The sequence below is a fragment of the Danio rerio genome, chromosome 24, assembly GCF_049306965.1.
Source record: "Danio rerio strain Tuebingen ecotype United States chromosome 24, GRCz12tu, whole genome shotgun sequence".
Classification (NCBI taxonomy): domain Eukaryota; kingdom Metazoa; phylum Chordata; class Actinopteri; order Cypriniformes; family Danionidae; genus Danio; species Danio rerio.
The window spans coordinates 26049217-26065502 of record NC_133199.1 but is presented as its reverse complement, the minus strand read 5'-3'; the positions used below and the strand labels follow the sequence as shown (position 1 = coordinate 26065502).

General features: G+C 35.1%; 1 protein-coding gene across 11 annotated transcripts in view; it reads left to right on the top strand.

Moving 5' to 3' along the window:
- The window catches only part of ctnnd2a (catenin (cadherin-associated protein), delta 2a), a 579694-nt gene that overhangs the window by 552615 nt on the left and 10793 nt on the right, over positions 1-16286 (top strand). The window lies entirely within an intron of this gene.

The following is a 16286-nucleotide window of genomic DNA, read 5'->3' as shown; positions in this document are numbered from 1 at the left end:
ATAGATAGATAGATAGATAGATAGATAGATAGGACTGACTCCATAAAACTTAATTTTGTAAAATGTTTTGATTAAAACAGTGCTATATTTCTTAAAATATGGCAAATACACTTTGGGTAATATGGTACATATCAAAATAAAGTTCAAAAACTTCTCAATATTCTTATTTTAAATTTTACAAATAACCATGATATACCATAACCAAAGAGTCAACATGTAGCACACTTAAATAAATGTAACATTTGGAAGAATAAACCATTTTATTTTTTTTGTTTGTTTTGTAAAATAAGATTTTTTTTACTACAATTTTAGTGCCAAATATTCTACAATAATAATAGTTATGCTATCAATCATTCATTAATTTTCTTGTCAGCTTAGTCCCTTTATTAATCCGGAGTCGCCACAGCAGAATGAACCACCAAATTATCCAGCACGTTTTTACACAGCGGATGCCCTTATAGCCGCAACCCATCTCTGGGGGAGCATCCACACACACACACTCATACACTACGGACAATTTAGCCTACCCAATTCACCTGTACTGCATGTCTTTGGACTGTGGGGGAAACCGAAGCACCCTGAGGAAACCCATGCGAAGGCAGGGAGAACATGCAAACTCCACACAGAAGTGCCAACTGAGCCGAGGTTCGAACCAGCGACCAAGCAGCCTTCTTTGCTGTGAGGCGACAGCACTACCTACTGCGCCACTGCCTCGCCGTAGGCTGAGAATGTGTTTCATATTATTCCGTACTGTTTCACAGTAAAAACCGCAAATACAGTTGAGAGGTGCTGTCCTTGGTGCTGAAGTCCAAGATCTTCAGACTGGATTTAAATCTATTACACACAGCAGCCGGATTCTCTCTTTATTGACACTTTATTAAGCCTACTAAACTGATAAGATTATAAAATGGTTTGATTAAAACACTGTTATATTTCTTTAAATGTGGCATATAAAATATATAAATACATTATATAAATACATATAAAATGAATCTTCAAAAGCTTTTTAATGTTCTGATGTAAAATATCAGTAATAAAATCAAGTCAACAAATAATAAGAGTCAACATGTAGCACTCTTATTTAAGCATTATTAAAAACATTATAGGCGACGCAGTGGCACAGCAGAAAGTGCTGTCGCCTCACAGCAAGAAGGTTGCTGGTACGAGCCTCGACTGGGTCAGTTTTTTGGTTAAAGGAATTCAACAATAATAATAATAATAATAATAATAATAATAATAATAATAGTTCTTAATACTTTATTATTTATTTATGTATTTGGCAACCGATTGACATCATTGCATACAAATGGACAACTAGACTTGATAGAGGACACAAAAATGCTAACTGTTAGCTTAGCATCAGAGTTCAAGCTTTTACTTCAAACTTGCTTTATAATGTCAAGCAAGAGTATAAAATAACTTTTTTTTGTGGCGTATTTTCACATAATGAGGAAGAGTATGTTGGATATTATTCTACACTCTTTCTCAGTGAAAACAACAAATACAGTTGACAGTGCTGTCCTTGGTGCTGAAGTCCAGGATCCTCAGTCTGGATTTTAAACAATTACAAACAGCAGCCTGATTCTCTCTTTAACCCTGATACAGGCCTATTAAACTGATGGGGATTTCTTGGTGCATCTGGAGACTCAAGGTTAATGATCCGCTCTGCTATTGGGGTTAGTGAATTCATGGCCGGCTGGCTATGGCTCTAATACCTTTTCCAGTGGACTTAGCGTCTTGCTGAAGCAGAAAAGTACTTTTCCTGAATTCAGCTTCTGAGAGGGCCATCGGCGGAGGACGCTGAAAAGTACAAGGGGGAATTCTAGTACCAATTTAAATGGTAGGATGGTGACGAAATCAATTAATTGTATTTATTTTTTGCAGTTATAATATAATATAATATAATATAATATAATATAATATAATATAATATAATATAATATAATATAATATAATATAATAATGTAATATATTATAATATAATAATGTAATATATTATAATATAATATGCTACTTTTTACTATATATCAGAAATACTGTTACGCTGTTAGATGTTGATATCAGAAATTAAATATTATAAAAGTAACATCATATTATAAATAAATACACACAAAAACATTGATTTATGGTTATTATTATCAAAAATTGTCCTTTAGAAATGTTTATATTTCAAGGCTTCTAGTCAAAATCACCAATGGTAGTATACGTATACAGCATAAGTAGCAGTATTTTATCTGATTTATAAACATTATTTTGATATTTCTATTTGTAACCATCATTTTGTGCAATTATCTAATGCTGTGTAGTATTTTTATAAATAATTTTATTTTTAAAAAATGTAGCTTATTGTTTCAAACTTGTTTTATTTGACGTTATTCAGAGCTGCTCCCGCTCTGATGCAAAGTCAAAATTTGGTGTCCATTAAATCAGATGTGAAGTCACAGATTGGACCATCTATTTTTTGAGTTTCTCCCTAAAAGATCCAGGCCATAGTCATTAACTAAATGAAATTTGTTTTCATTCAAGCATGAATGCATATTGTCTTTGCATTGGGTTCCTGCTGTGAGCTCACATCTCATATAAAATGCCATTCAATCAGCTGTGATGCAGTTGACTAGCGTGTAGGAAATAAAACATAAAGCAGTGCTCATATGGTTTCTACACGCTCGCTGCAGCTTTTGAAGATAAATTGATTTATTGTCTGCTTGATTTTCTCAGCTGAATCTCTGATGTTCATCCAGTGGCTCGCAGCTGGTTTCTTGTAAGTTTGTTGTCTTCTATGGCCTGAGTTTCAGTATGGGTCATGAAAATGGCGAAAGATGTTTTTTTGATGTAGATTTAAGATAGAGATAAGGACAGAAAAACAACAACACTACAGTCCACTAACACCAGTGCTATTTGTAAATTCAAGTAAAAAAGGCTGTTCTCTTCATGATTTAACCTTTTAATCTTTTTTCTGAATATATTAACAAAAAATTTAGATAGTTGAGTTTGTTTTTGGAGATGCTTCTTGTTGCTCTTTCAAACATTTTCATAGTGACTTTTCGGCCACTCGAAACATCCTCCTAACAGTAATAAAGATAAACACATCCTCTTTCAGGTTCTGTTAACACTAGTGCTTTTTTATTTGAAAATATATAGGTTTTGTTATGGTTACACCTGGAATCCAAGTGGCTCCAACATCTTTGTGCCACAACGATAAAGCATCTGAAAATGCTGACCTCCCCGATTGTAATGGTTGTAGTTTTGAAACACTGGTGTTTCATTTCAGTCTACATGACTTTTGAAAACAGAGGCGTGGCTATCCACAAACGCTCTGTGATTGGTCTTTTGTATTATCACATATAATTCCCTGATTGGTCAATCTCCTCTAATATGACCATTATTACCAGTAGGTGGCAAGTGGCGGGAAAATATGCACGTTTAGTGAGTATGAAGGGTCATGTATCATGTATTGTAGGCTGTATAGTGTGAACAGGGTTTTTTTCTGAAATACAGTAAAAACGACATAATGAAAGAGGACTGTTTTCATTCTAAAATGCGGTATTTTAATTTCAGGATGATTCCTTACACTTTCACTTCACTGGAGTTTTTTAATAATTGGCCTGATTATGGAAATGAGCAATTTCTGAAAATGCCTTTTATGATATGTTACCTCATGTACACTACCTGACGAAAGTCTTGTCGCCTATCCAAGTTTTAGGAAAAACAAATAATAACTTGACTTCTAGTTGATCATGTGGTATCAGAAGTGGCTTAAAGGCAAAGGCCTCAAGATTACGCTTAATTGACCAAAATAAAATATGATCATGCCTTGATTTTAATTTATTTAATTAGGACCGTAAGATTTGACAAAAGTCTTGTCACTTAACAGGAATAATGTACAGTATAGAACATAAAGTCATGGTGCAATTGAAAAATAATTAATATTGTGGATGACTCCTATGAGCTTGAACAATTCCATCCATACATCTCTGCAATGAATCAAATAACTTGTTAATAAAGTCATCTGGAATGGCAAAGAACGCGTTCTTGCAGGAGACCCAGAGTTCGTCAAGATTCTTCGGAATCATCTTCAATGCCTCCTGCTTTATCTTACCTCAGACATGCTCAATAATGTTCATATCTTGTGACTGGGCTGGCTAATCCTGGAGCACCTTGACCTTCTTTGCTTTCAGGAACTTTGATGTGGTGGCTGAAGTATGAGAGTAAGCGCTATCCTGCTGAAGATTTTGCCCTTTCCTGTGGTTTGTAATGTAATGGGCAGCGCAAATGTCTTTGCAGATCTCCCCATACTGAATGTGACCCCAAACTATGGTTTTTCCTTTACCAAACTTGACTTATTTCTTTGAGAATCTTGGATCCATGTGGGTTCCAGTAGGTCTTCTACAGTATTTGTGATGATTTGGAATGCAGTTCAACAAAAATCTACCCTTTGCCACTTTTCTAAATGATTAACTAGAAGTCAAGTTACTATTTTTTGATCTTACAACTGGGATCAACGACAAGACTTTTGTCAGGTAGTGTATATATAGCCCAGTGAAAAAACAGGAGGTCATGGTAGAAAAATGTTTTGTTCCTGGTCACCCAGCTATACTACTAAAAATTGCTCATGTGAATAAGCCAATGAAGATCATAGCCAATCATTGTGACACTCATCATTTGTTGATTAAAACTTTTGCTGTGTTTGCAGTTATAATATGTGTTAGTGTTTTAACAAAATCTGATTTGTTTTTGTGAATTTTGTCAATTAAATGTCAAAAGCCTAAACAATAAATAMATTTTTTCATAGACTTCTTTTCTCTTATTTAGCTACTATTAGAGGACGGTAGTGAACATTTGGAATTCAATAACTTCACAACTCCCGTTTACAGTATATGTAATACTATGACCTTGCAATCGACAGTAGAGCTGTAAAAGTAGTAAAAATATTTTCGTGTATGCTCATTATTAGTAAGTTCAAAATTATCATTTAACAAGCATAGCAGTTGAGTTCAATACATGGCTGAGGTCAAATTAAATGCTTTTACTGAGATAAATGTTTTTTTGTTTCCTTTTTCCCTCTATTATCACCTTTTACTTTTTACTAGACTAAAAAAAAAATGTTGATATTTTCAACGATCTACATGTTTAAATTATGATTTTAATATCATTTAGTAAATTCAACACTCTACAGATTCACAGGTATCATTAAAATGACAACTTAAAACCCATCTTTTCTGAGATCATCATAAAACCAAGACCCTTTCTTCTATCCCCCACCTCATCACATTCCATTCCCAAAACATTATTAATTCTGAGTGTACCTGAACCGCAGAATGCGTCCTCAATTGTAAGTCGCTTAGGACAAAAACTAAATGACTAAATGTAAATGTACAGATGAAGGGTTGTCTGTTTTTTATATATGAATATATACTCAGTGGATGCAAATCAACAGATACAACTTTGATTTCTGATAACTAAATAAGTACAAAAACTGCCTCGCTTTATGTACCACTTGAGTTTTAAAAAAGCAGCAATAAGGATATTAATTTAACTGAATGTGCCAAATTTGATGCTGCTTTAAAATTAGCTCATATAACCTGTTGCACCTGAACATAGTCTAATTCTCTTTTAACGCTCCCAGCTGCAAAGTTGCTTAGCAACTATAAACACGAGCAACGTGACTCATAGAAACTGATTCACTCTCTTCATAATCAACAAATTTACTGAGCGCTCATCTTCAAATCTGTTTCACAAAAGCATTCATCACACAGTATGCAGGGCAGGTTGTTATTGGGTTTTTTGGTCTTTGGTGCATGTGTCAGGCATGATTATTTGCTATGAAACAAATTACTACTTGGAAATTCTGTAAAATATATCTGAATTTAGGATTTATAGACCATTTTGAGGAATGTAGACAATAACAGTGGTCTTAATGTATTTACTGTGTTACATTTTTAATTTCCATAGCTTCCGATGACATTACCACACTGACATAGTCTATAGTTATGTTTGAGTAAAATATCTATTTTGGTATTATTCTATTAACTATTAATGCATTTTTTTTTTTAAATGAATGGCTATATTAATTTTAGAATGTAAAATATAAGGATGTCCAGATCTGATTACGCGTTTTAAAACTTTCGGACATTACCTCCCGATCAGGAATTGCACAGAAACAGCAACACGTGTGGCATGGCGTCACTTTGTTTCAGAGATGCAATTGGTTAAATGCAAAGTACAACATGGAAGCAGCTTGAAGCAAAAAGCACGAGTATGGCTGCGGTCTGGAGGTATTATAAAGTTGATAACTCACAGTTGGCTATGGCAATGTTGTTGTCAACTAAACTTTTAAAATTAAAAACTTAATTTTAAAATTGCCTGCTGGATATTTTAAGTTGAGGTGCTATTAGTTTTTAATTTAGATTATTTTTATATTTACTGTTGCACTGAAGTCCAAAATAAAGAATTTATGTTATTTATTACTTGATTGTTCAAGTTACCTCACAGAAGTGCTCTGTTTGTGAATATAGTTGTTAAATGTTAACATAAGGTGAATAAAATAACAAATAAAGAACATCCTAGATCTGTTTCTTTGCTCTTCTTTTTATTTATGTATGTATTATAGAAGTATCGAATCGGGTTTCCGTATTGGTGGATACTCAAACTCAAATGACTGGTCGGGACATCCCTATAGTAAAATACCACTGTTTGAACATCATAAAAGATAAGAAATCCATATTTGGTGGAATAATCCTTTTTAGTCACAGTATTCGGAAACATTTGTGATTTTGACCAGTTGTCATTTTATGAAAACAAATAAATAAAATGCTTGAAATGACAATAAACTGTTATTTGGAATCTGAAATAAATGTTTTGTAAGTAGAATAAAAAAATATAAATTTTACTCAAATCCATACATAATAAATCTAATAAAACTGGGGAAATGTTTTCTTAATTTTTCCATAACTGTATATACAGCTGAAGTCAAAATTATTAGCCCTCCTATGAATTTGTTTTTGTTTATCAAATATTTCCCAAAAGATGCTTAACAAAGCAAGGAACATTTTACAGTATTTCCTAATATATTTTTTTTCTTCTGGAAAAAATCCTTATCCTTATCGTAATCTTAAATCCTTGAAAGTTTTTAATATTTAGATTTTTTTTAACGTATGAACATTTATACGCATTTATGAATGTATTGTACCATCCTTGTTTCAAATTACAAAAAAAAAAAAAAAAACAGCATCTATGGGGCTGAAAGTAAATCTGACGGTATTCTCTCCTCTGGCTGCCATCATCAGTCTCACACTATTTATTTCCTTTTTCTGAAAGTATTGATAACAACAAAGGGGAGATTTTCTTTTATTATTTCAGTAACTAGGATTGTAAAAAAATGATTTGTTGTAATCTCCCATTCACTGCACTCTTAATTTACCCAACTATGAAGCCTTCTGCTACTGAGAAACCCAAAAATGTGAAAAGGGTCCATAATAATTAAATTATTTTTTTTTTTTTTGATTGTCTACTGAACAAATCATTGTTATACAATAATTGGTCTAATTACCCTAATTTGCCCAAGTAACTAAGTCAGGCCTTTAAATGTCACTTTGGGCTAAACACCATGATGAAAAATAGCTTGTCAAATATTATGTATACTGTCATAATGGCAAAGATGGAACAAATCAGTTATTAGAAATTAGTTATTAAAATTATTATGTTTAGAAATGTGTGTTTAGAAAATCTTTCCATTAAATAGAAATTGGGGGGAAATATATATACAGGGGAGCTAATAATTCAGGAGGGCTAACAACTCTGTAGTTGTAATTCAACTGTATGTAGTAGATCAATTTCACTGAAAATCTCCTGCAAATCGTCTTTTTTATTTCATGGCTTACAGTGTTTGTCTTTTTTTCTCTTTTGTTTTTTCCATTACATTTTTATTGTCAACTGACCTCACATTATAATGATACACACATTTTGATGTGTTTCTGAAGCTGTTGCTCAGTCAAATTGGAGCTCTGCCTGGTCAGTAAATCCACATCAAGGTTTTTGGCATGAACTTCAATGCCACTTTGTTGACTTTTATAATTTAATCATGAAGCATGAAGGTAGTGCTTCCGATGCCACCAGTCGAGGTCTTCAAATATACTTTAATGGAATGCCAGACCCTAAGAACACAACAGTTATGATGTTGAGTTGCCAGATTTTGCTGTATTACAGAGACAGATTGAGGGCAGCAGCTTTTTAAATGTTATTATAAGTACAATTGAATCCATTAAGGGTGTTTAAATGAGCAATATTGCACTCATAAAGAGCCATATCGTGCAATTATGAGAGTGATATTGTGTTTAAACAACAGATCGATGGCACAGGTGTGAAAATAAATAAGAAACACTTGGATAAAAAATGAAAATACTCATCATTTACTCAAACCTTTTTTTCTGTTGAACACAGAAGAACTCGCCTAGCAATCTTGTATTTAAGATACATCTAAGGCTCACACTGCGTTTTAAAAATTTTATTTATTTTATATTTTTTTATAATCCTGAATTATTGTAGCATGTCAGACTGCACGAACATGGCTCTTATGTCACACTGTAAGACCTCAGCCGTCATAAAGTCAGACTGAACGGCAATAAAGACACACCAAACACAATAGAAAATGCCCCTGAGTTTGACATGATCCACCTGTGACACTTTCACTAGCCCGCATTCTGAAATGATTCCTCACAGAAAAAGTAAACAATCTGTAGCGGCAATTTTGCAAACGGCATGTCTCAATAATAAAACCAGGATTAGAAAACCTTTTTGACATTTCCCTGCAGTTATTTGAATTGTCTCAAGGATCGCATCATCAAATTCTAAGCTCCTAATGGTTCTTAGATTGACACTTATCGTAGCTGTTGTCACACTGCAGGAAAGTGTCTAAAGTCTTCTGACATTGCCAGAACTTCATCGGAGGAAAAATCTGACATCAATGGGCACTACAGCCATGGTCACACTGTGAGATTTCAGCCACGATTTTGTCATTCATTCATTTTCTTGTCGGCTTAGTCCGGGGTCGCCACAGCGGAATGAATAGCCAACTTATCCAGCAAGTTTTTACGCAGCGGATGCCCTTCCAGCCGCAACCCATTTCTGGGAAACATTCGCACACACACTCATACACTACAGACAATTTAGCCTGCCCAATTCACCTGTACTGCATGTCTTTGGACTGTGGGGGAAACCGGAGCACCTGGAGGAAACCCACGCGAATGCAGGGAGAACATGCAAACTCCACACAGAAACGCCAACTGAGCCGAGGCTCAAACCAGCGACCCAGTGACCTTCTTGCTGTGAGGCGAACGTGCTACCCACTGCGCCACTGCGTCACCCACAATTTTGTCATCTAAGACAAATTTGGGAAATCCTAAAAGATTCCTGAAATCCTAGGATTAAATTGGTGATCTTTGATTGTTGGTTTGACATGTTCACAGACATTCTAATGAATCTCAAAATGACTCATGGGTTAACTACACTGTAAAAAAACTACATGAAACGATTTTTGATATGATTAAAAACCAATGACAACATATGTTTTAAAGGCTACTTGAACTTATTTTAATAAGCTAATCAACTTCAGTTTTTAAGTTATGCAAATCTGTTTAACTGATGTAAGTTGAAGTGATATAAAGTTAATTTGATTCAATTAAAAAAACAATTACTTCCAGGGGCAAAGGCAAAGTAAAATCTGGTCAGATGAACGTATTTCAGAACTTCAATACAAAACACATATTAACAGACAAAGCCTTAAAGTTTGCTTAAAAAGAAACGTATTTAATGGCAGCTACAAAGAAAGCCACAATTAGTTTGCAAACTGTTTAGAAATGTGTGAAACTTGTAGCAGTTTTAACCCACGTTTCAAAACAAAAGCGTAGGATCTTTAGGAATAAAAAAAACTGTAAATGATATGCTTTAGTTTTTTCTCTCTTTATTTTACTCATTCAATTTCTAATTGAAACTTGATGGCCTTCAGACCTGACTTTCATAGACATACAGTACAGACAGACTACTTTTGCTTTCTGCAGCTTACATAACATAGTTATACAACGATAACGGTTAATGTTTAATGTTTAGAGTGTTTTTGCATGGTTTCATAGGAAGTAACTTTCATTCAAAAGATGCACTGACAAAAATAGTTGACTGTTGTGCGCATTGGCTGGTCTATCAAGACACATTTCTCACAGAATCACATCTCAAAGCTGTAGGCAAGGAGATATACGTGACACAAGTGTTGAAATAGTCGATAGTTTCTCTCCTGATGCCAACGGAGCTCTGACACAAAAGCCTTTCTCCCGCAGAAATCACGGAGATCTGCTGTGTAGCACATATCAATTTTTCCGTCACATCCATTGAGACATATTGTTTTCATTTTCTACCATTAAGATCATCAGCTGTTTACCAGAGTCACAGCTTTGCCTGAAGAAAATCAAATCAGAACTCAGAGTTAAACGCATCAGTACTGATTTTCTTTCAAACTGCGTCATGTGTTTCTGAGAGTCATGACTGTTGAGGTCTTATGGAAATGTACATGTTTTAACAGACGCTGCACCAGAGATGCTTGATATTTAAGAGGGAAGATCAGTTATGTGCATATTTTTTTGTGAAATGATGCATTGTGGAGGAGTGCTGATTAGATTAGGAGTCATATTAAGGCAGTTTAGAAGAGAGTAAAGCACTTGCAGTTATAATCTGATTATGGGTTTGAAATAATTAGCATGCTAATGTTTCTCTTGGCCATTGTGGGTAGAGTGGTGCTCGGAGCTATTATGTGTTTTATTGGAGGAAGCTGGAGAGTGTGTGTTTGTGTGTGTGGTAGTGTGTTTGTTTGAGCAAGTCTGTTTTTTGCGGTCTGGATTGATTATGCCAAGTTCAGACTGCATGATTTTCAAAGTAGTCGTGTCACAGATGTTTTCACACTGCATGACTCTCTGGGCTAGCGTTTCGTCGCTGCTTTGTTCACACTGCAAGATGGATCGGCGACAGGGACATTCACATTGCATGACTTTACTATAGGAAGAATCACCGACAACTTCGTCCAAACTACGTCTCACAGCCAAAAACACGTAGTATATCTTTTGTTATTTACTACATAATGAGAAAGAAGCCTTTAATGGGGTTGAACATTTACATGTTTGCTCACCCGGGTTTAAAGGGAATTAGCCATTTCTCCTCAACGTTGATAATAAACTAATTTCTTTCTGTATAATTCGTCAAACAGACACGGTTGCTCCTGAGTCCTGTCAAAACTCCACTAGTTTTCCTCCATTTTGTGGGTCCAAATAAACCGAAAAAGAGCGCTTTTAACTTCTCCCCCAGCCTCCCGCTGGCCTGCAGCAGGTATACACACACGCACACACAAGTGAATGCCGCTCTCTCATTGGCTGTAGGCGATCGCCGATGTTATTTTCAGTCAAAACTCAATTCACAGGACATGATTTGAATCGCCGACAGCTCCAGATATTTAGCATGCCAAATATCTCACAGGCATCGACGACTCTCTCAGATCGCGTCTTTGATAATTCATACTGTGTGATTGTCACTCACGTGCACGAGCAGCGATTTGCCTGTGATTTCAGGCATTTGCCTGCGATTTCTCAAAACCTGTCGGCGAACCAAAATCGGGGCTAAAATCATGCAGTCTAAACTAAAAGGCGTGTGTGTCTGTGTGTGTGTGTGTGCGCGCGTGCTTGTGTATTTGTGTGTTTGTTTATGAATGAGTTTGTTTCAGTAAAGCCTGCGTGTGTGTGTGTTTATGAACGAGTTTGTGTTTCGCAGTCTGGCCTGATCAGTAAAAGGTGTGTATGTGTGTGCGTGTGTGTCTAAATCCTTCTGTGCTGGCCAAAGAGGTCTTCCATGCCGTGAGCCCTCGGGTAGCTGTGTGCTTTAGAGATAGTGCCGCTGCCCACTATCCAGGGATCCGGGCTCTATCAGACCGGGCTGTAGGAGGGCCGGAGGGGGTGTGACGCTGATCCGGTTAGAGCATTGAGGCTGGAAGGGATTTTTAGGCACAGAGGGGAGACTCATTCCTGATCTCTGTGACCTTCATACAGATGTTCTGAAGTGACTAGGACAAAACACACAGAGCTCATTACAGCAGCAGAAATCAAGACAGACTTCATTTACGACCTCTAGTGGTATTCCGTAATAGTATGGGAAATTAATGAAAATAATAATATGAAGAATAATATATCAAACTAGGGAGATGTCAAAGGAAAGTGATTTATTGATTTTATTTCACGAATCGGTAGCAAGAGGTTAGTTCGTAGCCCGGCTGGGCAAGTTGGCATTTCTGTGTGGAGTTTGCAAATTGCAATGCCCCATGTTGGCGTTGGTTTCCTCCGGGTGCTCCTGTTTCCCCCACAGTCCAAAGACATGCACTGTAGGTGACGACGTATGACCAACAAGAGTATGAATTACAAATGATTCAACTAATGCAAAGGTAATATGCAGCGCCAGACGGAAACTTCGGACGTTTTTTGCTATTTCTGCTGAGAATTGTGGTAAAAATCTGCGGATTTCTGCTGAATTATTTTGGGAGTATCATAACTAAAACCTTAATATATGAAATAAAAATACCTTTTTAACTTTTATTTAATGTTTAAAATGCAAATCCAATTAGATTCACTTCATTTGGTGAACAAAGCAAGTCTCTCACATAATATCTCTACTAAAAGACAGATAATATTACTGTACAAATTGTGTTGTACATAAATCAGATGAACATTTTCATATTAGTCAATAATATTGCTGTACTTAATTTAAAAAAACTGAATAAATTTAGGTTTACACAATTACTCAAGTAAATAAACAGACTTAATGATGGGCTAAAAATCTGCAAAAATCTGTTGAATTCTACAGAAAATATGCGGAAAATGTGCGTAATTCTGCACGCGCAGATTTAGTGTGGCCTACTAATGTGGAACAAAAGTGGCTTCAAGTGAAAGTTGGGGTTATTCTTGTAACAGAATCCATTACGCTGAACACAAAATAACACACAGAGATTTCATAATAATAAAAAGCAATTTTTTTAATGTATGTATTTTAAAACCTGAAAAATTTATGTTAAATATATTGTGCGTATAAGCAGCAGAATGTTATAGACCAATGAGATTTTTCAGGAAGCTGATCTATCTGACTATCTAACAACCACTATAAAACAATCTAACAACCACTTACAGTATAAAGCCTCCCAAACCACTTAACAACCCACAGCAGAACATATTCGAGACATCACATAGCAACACAGTCAGAACCACTCAGTACTCATGGTATGCAATATTGACAAAATAAAAATATTTAAATATTTTTATGATTTTGTTTTTATTATTATGAACCATAAATAATATTTTGCCGAGTATGTTTTTGGCAACCCAGGTTTATTCTGATTATGTACCCCTATATACATTTCTGAAGAGAGCAAAATCCTTTTTTTTTCTTTTTCTTTTTTTTTGTGTACACCTTCCCTAAACCAAACCACAGTGATTTAAGAAGCAGTCCAGAAAAAGAAAAACCCTTACAGCAGCCTGATTTTTACCACGTTTTCAGATTTTCCCACTTTCTCACCCTGTTACTTGTTTACGTCATTTTTGTTTTTTGTTCTGCAGCTCTGATTACATAATTTGCAATCTTCTGAAGTTTATATAGGGCTACGTTTTCAGAATGAGTCTATGTTGGTTTTTGGGGCTGGTGTCTTACGTGTTTTTGTAGGCCATTTATTGTTAAATAGGCATGATGTTAAAGCCATCAATAGATGGCAGCAAGCCCCTGTCTTAACGAATGATTGTGTCATTTAACCAAATGATTTACACAAACTGCACGAAAGATTCTTTTAGAAACAAAGAGAGTACTGTAGCTTATGAATGGACCACTGACTCGTATGATTTGTTCGAAAACAGATTAACAGATTACACAGTGTTGCTCTGAGACAAACAAATGCTAATTCACCTTTCAGAAAGAGCTGCAGCTACTCCAAGTCTCAAGTCTGTGTGGTTTCTGGTCATAGAACTTGTATGTGATGAAAAAGCTATATACACCAATAGTAAATTAGCATGGCAAGAATAAACATTCTTAATTGCGTTCTTTAAATAAATTAATCAGTTTAAACTTGAAAAATGCAAGACTAATTAGTGCAAACTGCCAGTGCTGAAAATAGCTTTAATGCAAACGGCTGCTGCTATTGATAATCAATGTCAAGTACATATGTGTGTGCGTGTGCTGGATTTAGAGCAGCTGAGCACTCTTTATTAGGGTTCCTTATGTGTAGATCACGCACAGGCTGACTATTTTCTTTAACAAAAATATATATATATATATGACAAGCAAAAGTTAGAATTATAAAAATAAATCAACACTTTTGAAAGCAGCTTTGTTGATTTGTCTAGTTCTGCAGTGACTGTATAATAATTTATATTCAGATGTCTGATGTCTGATTGATTTATATAAAACTTGGACACCTTGCAAAACATATTTAGAAGATTGGTAAATATTGTTAATTACTTTCATATGCATAACAAAAACATACTTTTAATGGATTAAACAAAATAAAAAGCAGACTGCTGAAAACTCTCTTGTGGAGATTCTGCCAAACTAGTTTTTACACATGCTCCTGGCTGGATCAAGCATGTTTGATTTATGTGGAGTAGAGAATTTTATATAGTGATTCTGTGTTTTGTACAGAGCATGTGGCATACTAAATATTCTCAGCTCCCACAATATATGCACTATTTATTATAGACAATAAATATCACACACCTATTCAAAACACTTCAGCAACTGCATAACTCTAAAAACATCAAAGAACAATATCACAACTACATCCCAACATTCTATAACCAGTCAGAAAACTCTAGCAACCACAGAGCAACATTCTGACAACCATTCATTGCACTCTAGTAACCACATAGCAAGACACGAACAACCACTCCAAACAATCTAGAACATACATAACAACACTGGAAACACCAGCTGCTGCAAAGCAAATAACAAGCATTCAAAATCCCCTACAGCTACTGAATAGTATTACCATATAATTTTAGCATTATAATATATATACTATATAATATATATTACTATAATATTATATTATATTATTCTATAACACCCCAACAACCAATCAGAACATCTTAGCAACTGAACAGAAACCCTCCATCAGCCACTCAGGAAACCCTTGCAACTTCACTATTGCTGGGAACCATTCAGAATACCCTAGCTCAGGGTAGCTCCTTCTACCTCCAGTCCGCAACTGGCGTGAAAAATATAATACGATTCAACCCGCCAAAACATGTTTTTTGCCACTATTATTGTTGTGCTGTTGCGTCTAGCCACTTGTGGTTTTGACCCGCTTCCTTGTCGACATTTAAAGTACTGAATTCAGATTCGTTTTACTTTTATTTTCTCCCAGTGTAGGGTGAAGAGTAACACATGTGTGTTTTAATTCTGTGGCTGATTCAAACGTTGAAATAAATGTCCGTGAGTGCTCTATTTTTACTAAAGCTCTATTTTTGTTAATATTCAAGGGTCGTTTATACCACCTGTATTTGTTGTACAAACACGTCTTCATTGCTTACATGTTGCTAATATTCGATTCAATCGGTGTTATTTATTAGTTTCCTCACGCATATTAAAATTTGCATAAAAACTGTGTACATTAGAAAAATAGTACTGCTAGTTGAATTGAACTTGTTAAAGTAAATGTGAATATGTACATACTTCTCCCCTTTTTGATTTACAAAAAAAAAAAAAAAGGAAAGATATTGAGAAGAACAATTGCCAGTAAAGTCATTTAAGTTACCCAAACTGCTTTCTGCTGTTCTTACGCTATTGGGACAATACAATTTGATGGGACAGAATAATTATTATGCCTGTTATTTGTAGTATTTTAATTTCAATTTAAACCACCCCTTCAATATGTACAACAAGAAAAAATGATGCTAATTTAGAGTTTTGACTGCATATAGTCTGTGGAAGAATGACTGTGTCTAACACTCGGCTATACTACACACAACAATTGTAGATTAAACGTGCTGATTTGCATTATCACTGGTGTCAGGTAATGCTTAAAATATGTCATGTATGTTGTCCTAAGATTCATCAACAATGTCAGGTTTCCACTTTTTCTTGTGCTTGAATGTTAAACTGGGCCTCTCATGAACTGTCAGTCACTGAAATAGGCCCCTGCCAATTTGAGTTTGAGATCCCCGCCTTAGCTTCTGAATACCATAGACTGTAAAAGTTATGGAAATAGTACCCGTGATGTC